At 45.2% G+C, this 13,671-nt stretch overlaps 1 protein-coding gene and 1 long non-coding RNA gene across 3 annotated transcripts in view; one reads left to right on the top strand and one right to left on the bottom strand.

The window, feature by feature from the left end:
* Positions 1-13,671, top strand: part of LRRC75A (leucine rich repeat containing 75A) — a 179,048-nt gene that overhangs the window by 162,108 nt on the left and 3,269 nt on the right. The gene's annotated exons all lie outside the window — the stretch shown is intronic.
* LOC113407600 overlaps positions 1-13,671 on the bottom strand; it is a 65,173-nt gene that overhangs the window by 6,413 nt on the left and 45,089 nt on the right. Inside the window, exon 2 of one of the 2 annotated variants that reach the window (XR_003370029.1) lies at positions 1,586-1,665. The exons of the other annotated variant lie outside the window; for it this stretch is intronic. This is a non-coding gene — a long non-coding RNA (uncharacterized LOC113407600). The remainder of the gene's footprint in view (positions 1-1,585; positions 1,666-13,671) is intronic. 2 annotated transcript variants of the gene reach the window in all.

Here is a 13,671-nt window from a genome sequence, read left to right on the forward strand (position 1 = left end):
TCCAAGCTGAAAAGTCCTAGCCTCTTTAATCTCTCCTCATATGGGACCCATTCCAAACCCCTAATCATTTTTGTTGCCCTTCTCTGAACCTTTTCTAATGCCAGTATATTTTTTGAGATGAGGAGACCACATCTGTACACAGTATTCAAGATGTGGGCGTACCATGGATTTATATAAGGGCAATAAGATATTCTCTGTCTTATTCTCTATCCTTTTTTAAATGATTCCTAACATCCTGTTTGCTTTTTTTGACTGCCGCTGCACGTCTTCGGAGAACTATCCACGATGACTCCACGATCTCTCTCCTGATTAGTTGTAGCTAAATTAGCCCCCATCATATTGTATGTATAGTTGGGGTTATTTTTTCCAATGTGCATTACTTTACATTTATCCACATTAAATTTCATTTGCCATTTTGTTGCCCAATCATTTAGTTTTGTGAGATCTTTTTGAAGTTCTTCACAGTCTGCTTTGGTCTTAACTATCTTGAGCAGTTTAGTATCATCTGCAAACGTTGCCACCTCACTTTTTACCCCTTTCTCCAGATCATTTATGAATAAGTTGAATAGGATTGGTCCTAGGACTGACCCTTGGGGAACACCACTAGTTACCCCTCTCCATTCTGAAAATTTACCATTTATTTCTACCCTTTGTTCCCTGTCTTTTAACCAGCTCTCAGTCCATGAAAGGATCTTCCCTCTTATGCCATGACAACTTAATTTACGTAAGAGCCTTTGGTGAGGGACCTTGTCAAAGGCTTTCTGGAAATCTAAGTATACTATGTCCACTGGATCCCCCTTGTCCACATGTTTGTTGACCCCTTCAAAGAACTCTAATAGATTAGTAGGACATGATTTCCCTTTACAGAAACCATGCTGACTTTTGCCCAACAATTTATCTTCTTCTACATGTCTGACAATTTTATTCTTTACTATTGTTTCAACTAATTTGCCTGGTACTGACGTTAGACTTACCAGTCTGTAATTGCTGGGATCACCTCTAGAGCCTTTTTTAAATATTGGCATTACATTAGCTATCTTCCAGTCATTGGGTACAGAAGCGGATTTAAAGGACAGGTTACAAACCATAGTTAATCGTTCCGCAATTTCACATTTGAGTTCTTTCAGAACTCTTGGGTGAATGCCATCTGGTCCTGGTGACTTGTTACTGTTAAGTTTATCAGTTAATTCCAAAACCTCCTCTAGTGACACTTCAATCTGTGACAATTCCTCAGATTTGGGAATCTCCCAAACATCCTCAGCCGTGAAGACTGAAGCAAAGAATTCATTTAGTTTCTCTGCAATGACTTTATTGTCTTTACGTGCTCTTTTTGTATCTCGATCGTCTAGGGGCCCCACTGGTTGTTTAGCAGGCTTCCTGCTTCTGATGTACTTAAAAAACATTTTGTTATTACCTTTTGAGTTTTGTGGAGGTGTTTGTCTGAGGTATCCGCTAAACTGTAAAACCATGAACAGTCACTGTGCAAGGGACACTATTGCAGTGTGAGGGGTCCCAAAGTCACATTAATATACATGGAGTCTCATTAAAATCTCTAATCACCAGTACATTATTCAAATGTACTTACTGAAGCTTAAACACACAGTCATTTAGTAATAGCAAGAGATTGATCACGCAAAGTAAGTGCTAAAAAATCTCCATGAAGATCTAATAGAAAAGAGAAAAGATTAGAAAACTATTGATATATTTAAAAACAAAAACACAACAACACATCACTCCAGTTCTCCTCCGCTAGCGCGACCTTTTCACTCAGGAACTGCTACACTCAGATCCCCTTTGAAGTTACTTTAACCAGAATATCAAGAAAGATTTCAAAGGCTTTAAGGTCTTTTTCAATTTTGTTTTAAGTAGTGAGCCAAGGAACACGGTATGTTCTAAAACACTGTTATAGATGGCATCCAAACTGGAACCATGGCTCTAAACCCTTCTGGGCTCAAGCAGCTTAAGGTATGTCTACACAGCAAAGAATAACGCATAGCTGGCCCAGGTTTGTGGGGCTGTTTCATTGCTGTGTAGACTTCCAGGCTCGGGCTGGAGCCTGAGCTCTGGGACTTCCCAGGGTCCTGGAGCCCAGGCTCTAGCCTGAGCCCCAGTCGGCTGGCACAGGCCAGGCGCAGGTGTCTAGTTGCCGTGTAGACGTACCCTTAAATTCAGATCTGAATTTGGGCTCAAAACCCATCTTTCTACTGGCACAGAAAAGGAGCCTTGGATCCAACCCCTCACCTAACTTGGGGAGAATTTGGATCTGTATCTAAAATGTCCTAGTTCACATGTGTTTCTAATTAGTTTGTTATATACATAGACACACACACTTATTTTTAGTGGGATAGCTCAGTGGTTTGAGCATTGGCCTGCTAAACCCAGGGTTGTGAGTTCAATCCTTGAGGGGGCCGCTTAGGGATCTGGGGCAAAATCAGTACTTGGTCCTGCTAGTGAAGGCAGGGGGCTGGACTCAATGACCTTCAAGGTCCCTTCCAGTTCTAGGAGATAGGATATCTCCATTATTTTTTTTTATGCCCACAGATTTAATGCTAGTGAAAGATCAACATCCCTGAGAATGAAATCTACTTCTCTATAGAATGGGTACAGCAAAGACAATGCGAGTGCAAGGCTGCCCCACCAACCTGACCTAGAGGGACCACCCCCAACCCATTCTCCTGCAGTCCCCGCTGAGACTGCCGAAGGGAAGGCTTCCAGGTACCTTGGTAGCGATAGTAACGTGGATGCCTGTTCATTAGGAACTGGATGGCAAGTGCCAGCTTGCTTCAGCAAGTCCACAGATGCCCAACAGTAATGACTTTCAGCAACTGCCAGCCTGTGCTGCATTTGCACGGAACAGCTCAAAGGTGAAAGGCTCTGGCTTCTGTTACCCAGGTGGTCTCCCAAACGCAGATGCTGAAAAGTCTGAGAACATCTCACTTCAAAGCAAAGGATTCAAGTGTAGGTTGCTTAGGGCTGGTCTATACTTAGCCGCTAGTTCGGCGGCTGGGGATCGAACTTCCGGGTTCGATTTATCGCGTCTGGTCTGGACGCGATAAATCGAACCAGGAAGTGCTCGCCGTCGACTGCGGTACTCCATCTCAACGAGAGGAGTACCGCGGAGTCGACGGGGGAGCCTGCCTGCCCCGTGTGGACCGCGTCTGAACCGCGGTAAGTTCGAAGTAAGGTATGTCGACTTCAGCTACGTTATTCACGTAGCTGAAGTTGCGTACCTTACTTCGACTTGGGGGGGTTAGTGTAGACCAGGCCTTAGAGAAGATAGCTGCATTCCACCTGACCTGTTAGCAGTAAGCAGATGGGGGTAGGGGCATTAATACCTTTCATCTATGCTTTAACAAGCACCTTCTCATTTCAGCAGTGTATCCCATGCACACTTTGCTCTTGTGGCTCAGATCTTAAATGGTGCTTACTGCATTCTTGACCTAAGCCCACTGCTAAACTGCACCCAGGAATAATCTTATCCATGGAAACCGAATTTATTAGTCCAAAAATTATTTAAACAGCAGCCTCTTTTAGTCTGATCCCATTGACCCAACCTCCTGCAGTGACCTTTGATCCTGGGCCGGTGCATATAAGAAGTTGTCCACTTAAAAGATCTAAAATTTGTAAAATGCTTCAAACCCTATTTGTCTATTATGGGAGAATGGGCCTGAATTGTATGTTTGAACCTTTAAGGGCTGAAAGTCTGTTTACTAGCGAAGCACGAGCCTCTTTAGCGCATGGTAAAAACACCTAGCAAAAGCAGGGCTATTGACGAGGCTGTTACATCAGACATTACATTACGTAAGTTTCTTCTATTCAGAGCACAGTTCTCCTGCTGCTAGTATGCCTGAAAAACAAGTACAAGGGCTTACGCAACCTGCTGTATGAAACTCCTCTCTCCTGCTGTGCTGATCTTTCGGCTGGATTACCAAGGGGAGGCCACAGAAAGATGCTGTTTCTTAACCCAGAAATCCCAGTGTGCATTCAAAGATTATGCAAGCGTAGAGCCATGCAACGTGCTGCAGATTCGGTTTACAGCCGCTAGTTAGGCCCAGCTAATCCCCTGCATCCAAACTTGTTGAGCTCTGCATCTGGTGCAATGTCTACAATGGGCAGAACCCAATCCCCGTCTCTATTAGGCTGGGGCTGCTGTAAAATGCAGAAGCCATGTGAAGTGAAGCAGGGAGAGGGGAATGATATAGAAGACGACTCCTTTATGTAGCTAGCTAATCCATTGCCGGTTTTTCCATTGGACTGCTTTAACATGAAAGGGATGCAGAATTCACTCCAGTCACCTGCAGAGTAATCTTGAGTTTACAGTCAAGTGGAACCTTTTTTGTTAGGGTCCTTGTGTCGGCAGGAGCCATAATGCTGGCTACACGCCCACCTCATTTCTTTGGTACTACATTTGAGTCGAGACCGAGGTTGTTGTTAATGACTTCTCTGTGCCTCACTTTACCCAGTGGTAACTACATCAGTTAGTCTAGTACAGTGGTTCCCAAAACTTGTTCTGTGGCTTGTGCAGGGGAAAGCCACTGGGGGGCCGGGCCGGTTTGTGTACCTGCCGTGTCTGCAGGTTCGCCCGATCGTGGCTCCCAGTGGCCGCGGTTCGCTGCTCCAGGCCAACGGGAGCTGCTGGAAGCAGCGGCCAGTACGTCCCTCGGCCCGCGCAAGGGAAGGGGAAAATAAGTTTAAACTTGGTTATCTGTGTAGAGCAGACAGGCCTTTAACCTCCTGTTTGCTCTCAGTGACTATTGAATGGTGCCTCATAGAAGTGCTAACATTCTCGCTGTCCATACTACTCACAGCTGCTATTGCAAAATGATGTTTCCCCTCCTATCAATTCCTCCCCACCCTCCTCCCTAGGCAGCCCAATGCTTCCTCATCTGTCAAGTGTGGCTCACTTCCTCTGCAAGACAAGCCCTTTGAAAATCTGAATTTAGTTCTTAGCCCGTTCCCAAAGCCCAGAATTACTGGTCAGATTCAACCCAAGTGGTTGCTACCTCCAGTTTTAAAGGAAACTTGACGCATTGAGAGTCTGGTGTGAAGGCTATAACACCTCTCCCCATCCCAGCTTACCCTTATTTAAATTGATCTCCTCCCACATCCCCTAACCGCACTTTCACAAATCATGTGAAAAAAACCCCACATATTTAAATGGACTTTAAAGACAGTCTGAGTTTTATCTTTTCCCCTCATTCTACAGACATGCTGCTCTGATTCTAGTCAGAGAGATTCAGAAAGCGCTGCAGGATGTCCTAGGGAGAAACTTCAGAGGCAAGGGGAAGCCTTTGTGATAAATGCCCCAGAGCCATTTGAAAGCAGTTGTCTGAACTTCTTGACCCAGCAGGATTGAGTAGGTGGAGTGGGCAGGAGACTAGTTACTTAGGCTGCCTGCCTGCCTCTGAATTTCACAGTTAGATTTGGATATCAGCAGCATTCAGCCAGGCCATCTCCTCAGCTAAGCAAGGTTGGGTCAATGGAGTCGAGGGAGGCAGGCTTCCAAAGTAAATCGGTCATCTGTGGCGCTGCAGGAAGTGGCATTGATGATTCCCGATCAAGGAGTGGCACTTTCTCCTTGGAGTTAGAACTTTATCTGAAGCCCCAGGGTAGACGCTGATTACTGTGCAGGTGCCATCTCAGCTTTTGGACAAGATCCTGATCTCTAGGGACTATACAAGGTATTTAATCCAGGTTTAAATTCTGGCTAACCAATTTCACCCTGCGCTTTGGACGGTCATTAAGGTACAGGACAGGGGGAAGTCAAGTTGCGTTTCTAGCTCTGCCACTGACTGCTTGTGGGACTTTGGGCATAGATCACGTGGCTTTTGAAATTTGGGCATAATCTTGGGGAGGTCAACTTGACGCATCTAGGACTTGAGGTCAATAGATGCTCTAGTTGCTCGCTGCCTGTAAGGTGAAAAAAGAAAAGTCAGCCACAGATGTCTCCAATTGGGCACCCACCGTTAATTGACATTTGAGGTTTGGGCACCTTTTCTGTGCTTCCATTTCTCCCTCTGTAAAATAGGGATGACGCTTGCCCACATTGTAGGGGTGCTGGGAGGGCCCAGAGGAGGCCTTCAGCTCTGGCTTTGAGGGAAGTTACAAATGTAAAGAAGAATCGCTGCATTCATTTTTCATAAATATACTTTTAGTATATAAACCGAACACAAGCATCTACAGCTTGAACGTGAAGATCTGAAATTTCCTTCTTTCCTACATTTTGTAAAAGGAATCAGTTAAGTTGGGGGTGTATCCAAAATACTTACCCACTCCAGAATCCTTGGCCTGGCCCTGTGCATCGAGTGTGTGTGTGGGGAGGAGGGGAGGGCAGGCAGGACAGCGGTTACGGTAGATTCAGCAATGGGGAGTTCAGTCATTACAACATTGTGGGGAGGAGGGGGACTCCTGGGACAGTGCAGGAAGGAACTTCCCTTACGCTTTTAGCACAGGAATAGTAACTGTACTCTCCCTATTCCTCTGACTTAACCCGGGGACAGGAAGCTGAATAGAGAGGTGGCAACATTTGTTTAGGAGCCCTGGGCAATCACGCATAGGCCAGTTTGGAAACTAATTTATTAATGAATATTTGTGAACGACCATGAGACTGGATGCAAGGCTCTATAGAGTGCCCAGTAGAGCATTCAATTTCCTCCACAGTCCTGTTACGTGGTACCGAGGGTGAAAACGGCTGTTGCGTTTAATAGTGGATGAATGGTACTTGTATAATAAATTAGTCTGTTACTTGCTTTGGGACACACCTAGACGTAAGGTGCTATAACTTAATATTTTATAAGGTCAGAAGGGACCACTGTGATCATCTAGTCCAGTGGTTCCCAAACTTTTACAGCCTGTGAACCCCTTTCACTAAAATGTCAAGCCTCGCGAACCACCTCCTAAAAATGAATATTTCCAGGGATTTTCTCCTTTACCTGAGTATAAATTATAAAAGCAGTGATCTTGGAAATATAACATTTGTTTTTATGACATGCTTATTACACACTATTTATCATTACAGTATTTTTATTACATTATGAAAACGGCAACACTCTTCCAATATCTCACTTTCGTAGCTTGTATCACTTTGAATAAGCCTGTTATAAGACAAGGCTCCTATGTTTCATCAAGGAGTATCAGATGTGAGACAGCATGAAGATATTTAAGAAGCCAACTCAAAGAGTTCCTCCTACGCAAGCATTCAGGTCTTGAGCAGTCCAGGCAAACAACGCACGTTACAACAAAGCTTAAACTTGTTCTTCATAATCATTTTAAAAACAATACTAGCTGCCTATTTAATTTTAAAAAAGCAAAAAATATCCACCTCCCTTTCCATTTCTTATAAGGAGTCTTGAAGTTTAAATCTCCTCAGTGTGATAGATATGCTTGCTTTGATCTGCTTAGCTCTTGGAAGTCCAGGGGCTCCGGGCTGCTGGCCCCGTGCCGGGATCCCTAGGGACAGCTCTGTCCGCCATTAGGGAATTTTTTCCCAAGAACCCCCTGTAACATTTCGTGAACCCCAGTTTGGGAACCACTGATCTAGTTGGACTTCCTGTAAAACACAAAACCGTAGGACTGCAATGAGCTAATTCCTGTTTGAACTAGAGCAGATCTTTTAGAACGCATCCCGTCATGATTTAAAAATTGCCAGTGATGGAGAATCCACCACAATCACTGGTAACTTGTTCCAATGATTAATTACCCCACTGCTAAAACTCATGCCTTGTTTCCCAGTCTGAATTTGTCTAGCTTCAACTTCCAGCCATTGGACTGTGCTATATCCGTGATGCCACAACTTTCTAGTGAACAAACTTTGCACTAAACTTTCCAGCTTGATGAAGAGTTTGCGTCACTAGCTCTGTTCTGTCAATGGACGCATCAATCCGACATTTGCATGCGTTAAGCGGTCCCACCTTTTTTAGTGACAGCCCACCAAATGGCATCCTCCATGTGCTATGACCTCACATGTATAGTGTGTCCGAGGTGACACTGTGCAAAAAGCGCCATTTTGTTCTACGTTTTTGGGATCATCCTGTGGCCTGGAACCAGCCCACAGGTGGCCAGTTAGTCCACATTTTTTGTAAATTTTGGAGCATGCAGTATATGCGTTGCCTAAATAGGTGGAACGCCACTGGGTACCTTTGGTCTGCTAGATTGAAGAGTCCATTATCAACTGTTGGTTCCCTGTGTAGGTACTTTGATCAAGTCACCATTTAATCTCCTCTTTGTTAAACTAAATACATGGAGCTCCTTGAACCTATCACTGGAAGGCACGTTCTTTAACCGTTCTTATGGCTCTTTGAACTCTCTCCAATTTATCATGAACTGGGGACACCAGAACTGGGCACAGTATTCCAGCAGCGGTCACCCCAGTAGCAAATGCAGAACCTCCCTACTCCATATTCCTGTTTATACAACTTGTGACCACGTTAGCCTTTCTAGGCACAGTGCCGCACCTGGAGCTCACGTTCAGCTGAGGATTCCCCAAGTCCCTTTCAGAGTCACTGCTTCCTAGGATAGAGGCCCCAGTCCTAAGTGTGGCTGACGTTTTTCATTCCTAGATGTAGACTTTAAATTGGATTGCTAATATTGCACTGCTTTAATACAATGCGAGTGTTCTCTTGCGATGGGTGAGAAGATGGTGCTCACAAAGCCGCCTTTAACCTAATGAGACTCTAGAAAAGATCCGAGTCAGCAGCTGGCCCTTGTGTGGGGATAATTGCTGTCAATATAAAATAACTGAAGTTACTCCACCAGCGTCCTGCCGAACCATCAGCCAGTACACTGCGAAATAGTCACCTGAACCCGTGATAAACAGAAGAGCTATAGAATGAACAATGGCTACAACGCTGAACATGGAGGTTAGTAGTAAAGGTCGCACTTGCATAGTGCTTTTCAGCCAAGGCTCCCAAAACACTTCACAGACCTTAATGACGACTCTCAGCACCCCTGGGGAGGTAGGTGAAATGTACTGTCCCATTTCACAGATGGGAAATGGGAGCACAGAGAGGTTAGTGACTTGTCAGGTTGCATGGCAGGTCAGTGGCAGAGTTAAGAATACTAGGGCTCCCAGCACCGTGCTTTAGCTACTAGACCACACTCACCCCTTTCTAAACAGGTGATGTGAATAGTCAGTCTTCCTCTTATGGCGACATACTCAGACACACAGACTTGAAGGTCAGAAGGGACCATCATGATCATCTTCTAGTCTGATCTCCTGCACATTGCAGGCCACAGAACCTCACCCACCCACTCCTATAATAGACCCCTAACCTGTGGCTGAGTTACTGAAGTCCTCAAATCATGGTTTAAAGACTTCAAGTTACAGAGAATCAACCATTCACGCTAGTTTAAACCTACAAGTGACCCGTGCCCCATACTGCAGAGGAAGGTCTCTGCCAATGGGACCCAGGGGGAAAATTCCTTCCCAACCCCAAATATGGTGATCAGTTAGGCCCTGAACATGTGGGCAAGACCCACCAGCCAGACACCTGGGAAAGAATTCTCTGTAGTAACTCAGAGCTCTCTCCATCTAGTGTCACCGGCCGTTGGAGATATTTGCTGCTAGCAGTCGCCGGTCAGCCACATGCCCATTGTAGGCCATCTCATCACATCACATCATACCCACCATAAACTTTTCAAGCAAAATCTTGAAGCCAGTGAGGTTTTTTGCCCCCACTGCTCCCCTTGGAGGTTTTAACTCCCATTGACTTCTGTGGGAGCAGAGTTAGGGAGTTACACAAGGGCCAAGTTGAACCAATTAAGAGTCAAACTCACGATTCCAGGGAAGTTCGATATTCAAAGCCTGAGTATAGGCCACCAAACCATCACTTGTGGATAATAATAAAGCTTTAGAAATCAGTTTGTGCAACTAACTAACTGATTGCATTAGTCTATTGTAGCAGCTCACACCGAAGAGCCCAGACTCTGTAGTCTAGATGTCCATGTGAAGCATTTGCCGGGAAGGCTTGATTTCCTATGGAGGTCTTAAATTTCACAGCCAGGCTTGGGTGAGATTCTGTTTAGTTCACAGTTTGACAGACAAACACACACACTCAGAGCAGATAGGTTGAATTGGCCCACGCAGATCCATAGAGAGACTGGTGAGCCACAAAAGACAAAATGTTTTAATTCTCCTGTGCTGTCAGGTATTCCCCTAGCAAGCAGTATTACAGGAGATGACTAATCTAATGCAGCCAGGTAATAAGAGGCTAGCAGCTTGTTTCCACTGCATAATTTCCTTTGCAGAGTTGTTACTGAAATCGCAGCTGACCTGGTGAGGTTGCGTGACATCAACCAGCTCCCTTCCAGGATCAGCTGTGGCATTCAGATGTTTGAAGTTGTATTAGTCAGATATGTTAAGTACAAATAGAAAGTACAAATATTAAGCTCTTCCAGTATTTAGCCAAGCCCCTGAATGGAAGTTGGCTTTAATCTCTCCCCTTATCAATTTTTACTTCTTCCTTGTAACAAGCATTTTAAAAGAACAATGAAAACAAAGCACCCTTAAACAGCCTCCAGGGAACAATCCAGCATTGCCAAGGAATGGGGGACCCATTAGATCGGACTTCTCTGACCAGTCTGTCAGATGTTTCTTGTCTAAAGTGGAACTCATTGCTTTTCCTGTTTGCCTTCCCCCCCCCCCCCAACACACACACCCTGTCTAGCTTAGTGGGGGGTGTGGGGGTGTTCCCAGCCAGATGGTTAGCCTGCCACAGATCTATGCTCTACATGTTTAGTGAGAAAGATGGCTCAGGGATTAATGGGATTTAGCATCCCTCTCTTCCAAACTGGTAGTTCGAGTCCAGCCTAGGGCATTGGTGATGTGAAGTCATCACTAACAATGGATAAATCACACACACCCTGGAAGTGAGGATATTTTTCTGCACCTTTGGAGGAGTCCCTGTCCCTCTCTCTCCCCCCACAGTAGAATCAGATTCTTCAATTACCTGAGGTGTGGGATAGTGTAGTGGCCTGCTAGACACGGGGACCTGAAAGCACTTATTCCTTGTGAATGGGATTTTCAAAGGAGCAGCCTCTACTCTCTCATAGGTTGTGATTTTCAACATGCCTACCAGGGTAGTACGGTGGTAACTAAACATCAATGATTATTTACCTACAATATGGCGAGGCTGTCAGATTTTAGTTACTAGTTAGGCAGGTAAAGGAGCGAGCGGCTGTGAATAATGTATTGCAGGATTTCGGAGGTACCTTTTCAAAACGTCCGAGGCTCAGCTTCCCTTTTTTGCACTGCAAAATGCATTGGACTTACCTCTCTACACACTGGGTAGTCAGAGGGGCATGTTGTGGGCACTCCTACGTAGCCATGTAGAATGCACTTATCACCGTGGTATCAGAGTGCCATGAGAAGTACAACTTCATTACTGCCTGGGGCCTGTGAGACAGACTGACAACTGCCAGAGCCCATGTTAGAGTTGGGGTTAACGCTGGTAAGTGCTTAGCATGAGCGTAGGTTCTTTTTATTGTGTTTTAATACGTTTTCTCTGTAGTGCTATTTACCATAAAAATAAAGTAGGTTTGCACAGGAAGTGCTGTGTGTGTGGTACCTTATATCTGTAGCAATTACTGTTAATGGTCTCTGAAGAGAGAGCCTGCCAGCAGGTGTCCTTGGGCATCCTGCCTGGGCTGAGACTAACACAGTGAAGGATGAGCATGGTGTGCCTGGAAATACCCCAGTCAGAAGGGAGACACACGGTGGGTCTCTACTCAAGAAGGGCAACGGCTGGAAGCCAAAGAGGGGGTGCCCTTGATGGACCACTGAGGGGGAAACAGAGGTGTCGTTGCTCTGAAATGTGACAGCATCCACAACATGGAAGTAATTCTGTGGACCACTGAGGCACGCCGTGTATGACAGAGAGCCCATAAGTCTCATGCCACAATAAACAGGTTGTGGAGTGGCCTGGACAGTTTGTTCCAAACATACATACGGCTAAAACAAATATAGACCCACCATTGACTTAGCTGCATCACCAATTGAATCAGCTGCCTTCATACCTTGAATCAAAATTACCACCTACTGAATCAGATGCTTCTTCTACTAAACCCCCCGCTCTATTAAGTTTCTGGCCTGACTTGTTCAAGCCGATCGTCCATTTCAATAAGTGTTCTTAGAACAGAGTGTAATCACCCACCATGATAAATCAAATCATAGACAAACCCTCAGGCTCGAACAAAACAGATCAGCTTTGTGAGAATTGCTTTCTGTGTGGCATAACACAGAGCCGATCATGGCAAGTGCTAACTCTAGGGGACAGATGGTCTCGCAAGGTCGCCAATGTGACCAGAGCAGTAAGCCTAAATTATTGAAAATAAATATAGCACAGGCTGTCTCTGTAAGAGAGCATAATATTTTGTATTTACTATACACAGCACCTTTCTTCAGAGGATCTCTAAGTTTTCCTGACATACTACGACAGGGAAGGAAGCAGTATTAAAACCTGGGCAGTTAGAGCAGGAGACTAGAAATGCATCTATTGACAGGTCCCATTATCACTGGAGCAGATGAAGATACCGAACCTTTCGCCTCTAGGGTTCTAGTTTGAATCCTGATTTGGGTCAGTAGGGGCCCTCTCATGACTGTGCGGGTGGCATATGTGAAGCAAGTTGGATGGTTTCAGTCAAGTTCCCATCTCAACAGGTGTCCCAATTGACAAAGTAGCATAACTGGTACAGTCAGAGAAGCCAAAATTACGATGGGACGTGGAGACTGAACTGCCCTCTCTTAGAGGTATTCACTTCACACCAGTGATGAGGCTGACAGGCAAAGCTGCATAAGGGAAGCTTGGCCATGGTCTGACCACAGGGTTCAACCATCCAGCACCCTTGTGACCGCAATTAAAAGCCACACTTTAAAAAGTAGCTCAGAAGACACACAAACACCATTATAGTAGGGCAATGTTCTGAAGCACGTGAGCACAATGGCTGCAGCCCAAAGAGATGCACATGCATCATATTGCAAGGGGGCACGCTGGCTCGTGTTGCCAGTGAATTAAAGCATTATATTCTTTATCACCAGCAGACCAAGTTACCCCAATGGCTCCTTGAGTAGAAAGGCCCTAACTTCTGCAGCCCTCAGTATCACATCCCGGGCCAAGGAAAGTAAAGGTAACTGAGATGGGCTCATTTAAACCCATGGTTTTGAGAGAGTAAATAGAACTAGAGTGGATGCAGTTACTAATTCTTCTACCAAAGGGAGTTCCAATCTGCCTTTCAGTGTTCAGGGTACGTCTAACCTGCCAATAAAAGATGTTAGTTAACTCGGGTTCAAACAACAGTAAGGACACAGCAGCTTAGGTTCAATCCCAGCTTCTCCTGAAGGCTTTATCTCAAGCGGAGTTCAACAGAGCTGCTGTATATTCACTGCTAGTTTTAACACACATTAGATATTGCAAGTTAAGAACACTTTCCCCTCCCCTCCCCACACACAGTGTAGACCCCTTGAGTCATTGTTCATAGTCTAAAAATGCCAGGGTAAGGGTTTACATCTCGATTTACACGGCAAGTCATGAACAGAGGCCCTAGGTAATTAAAAGAGAAAATGTGAAGCTGGCAACACCAGCAATGCCAATGGTAAATTCGACAAAACTGTTCTTTAGCTCAGAGTGTGATGAAAGTCAGAGCCATATGCGCAGTGGGCTGATTTGGCACTATCAC

Source organism: Terrapene carolina, unplaced genomic scaffold (assembly GCF_002925995.2).
Source record: "Terrapene carolina triunguis isolate 2854851 unplaced genomic scaffold, T_m_triunguis-2.0 Scaffold231, whole genome shotgun sequence".
NCBI lineage: Eukaryota > Metazoa > Chordata > Testudines > Emydidae > Terrapene > Terrapene triunguis.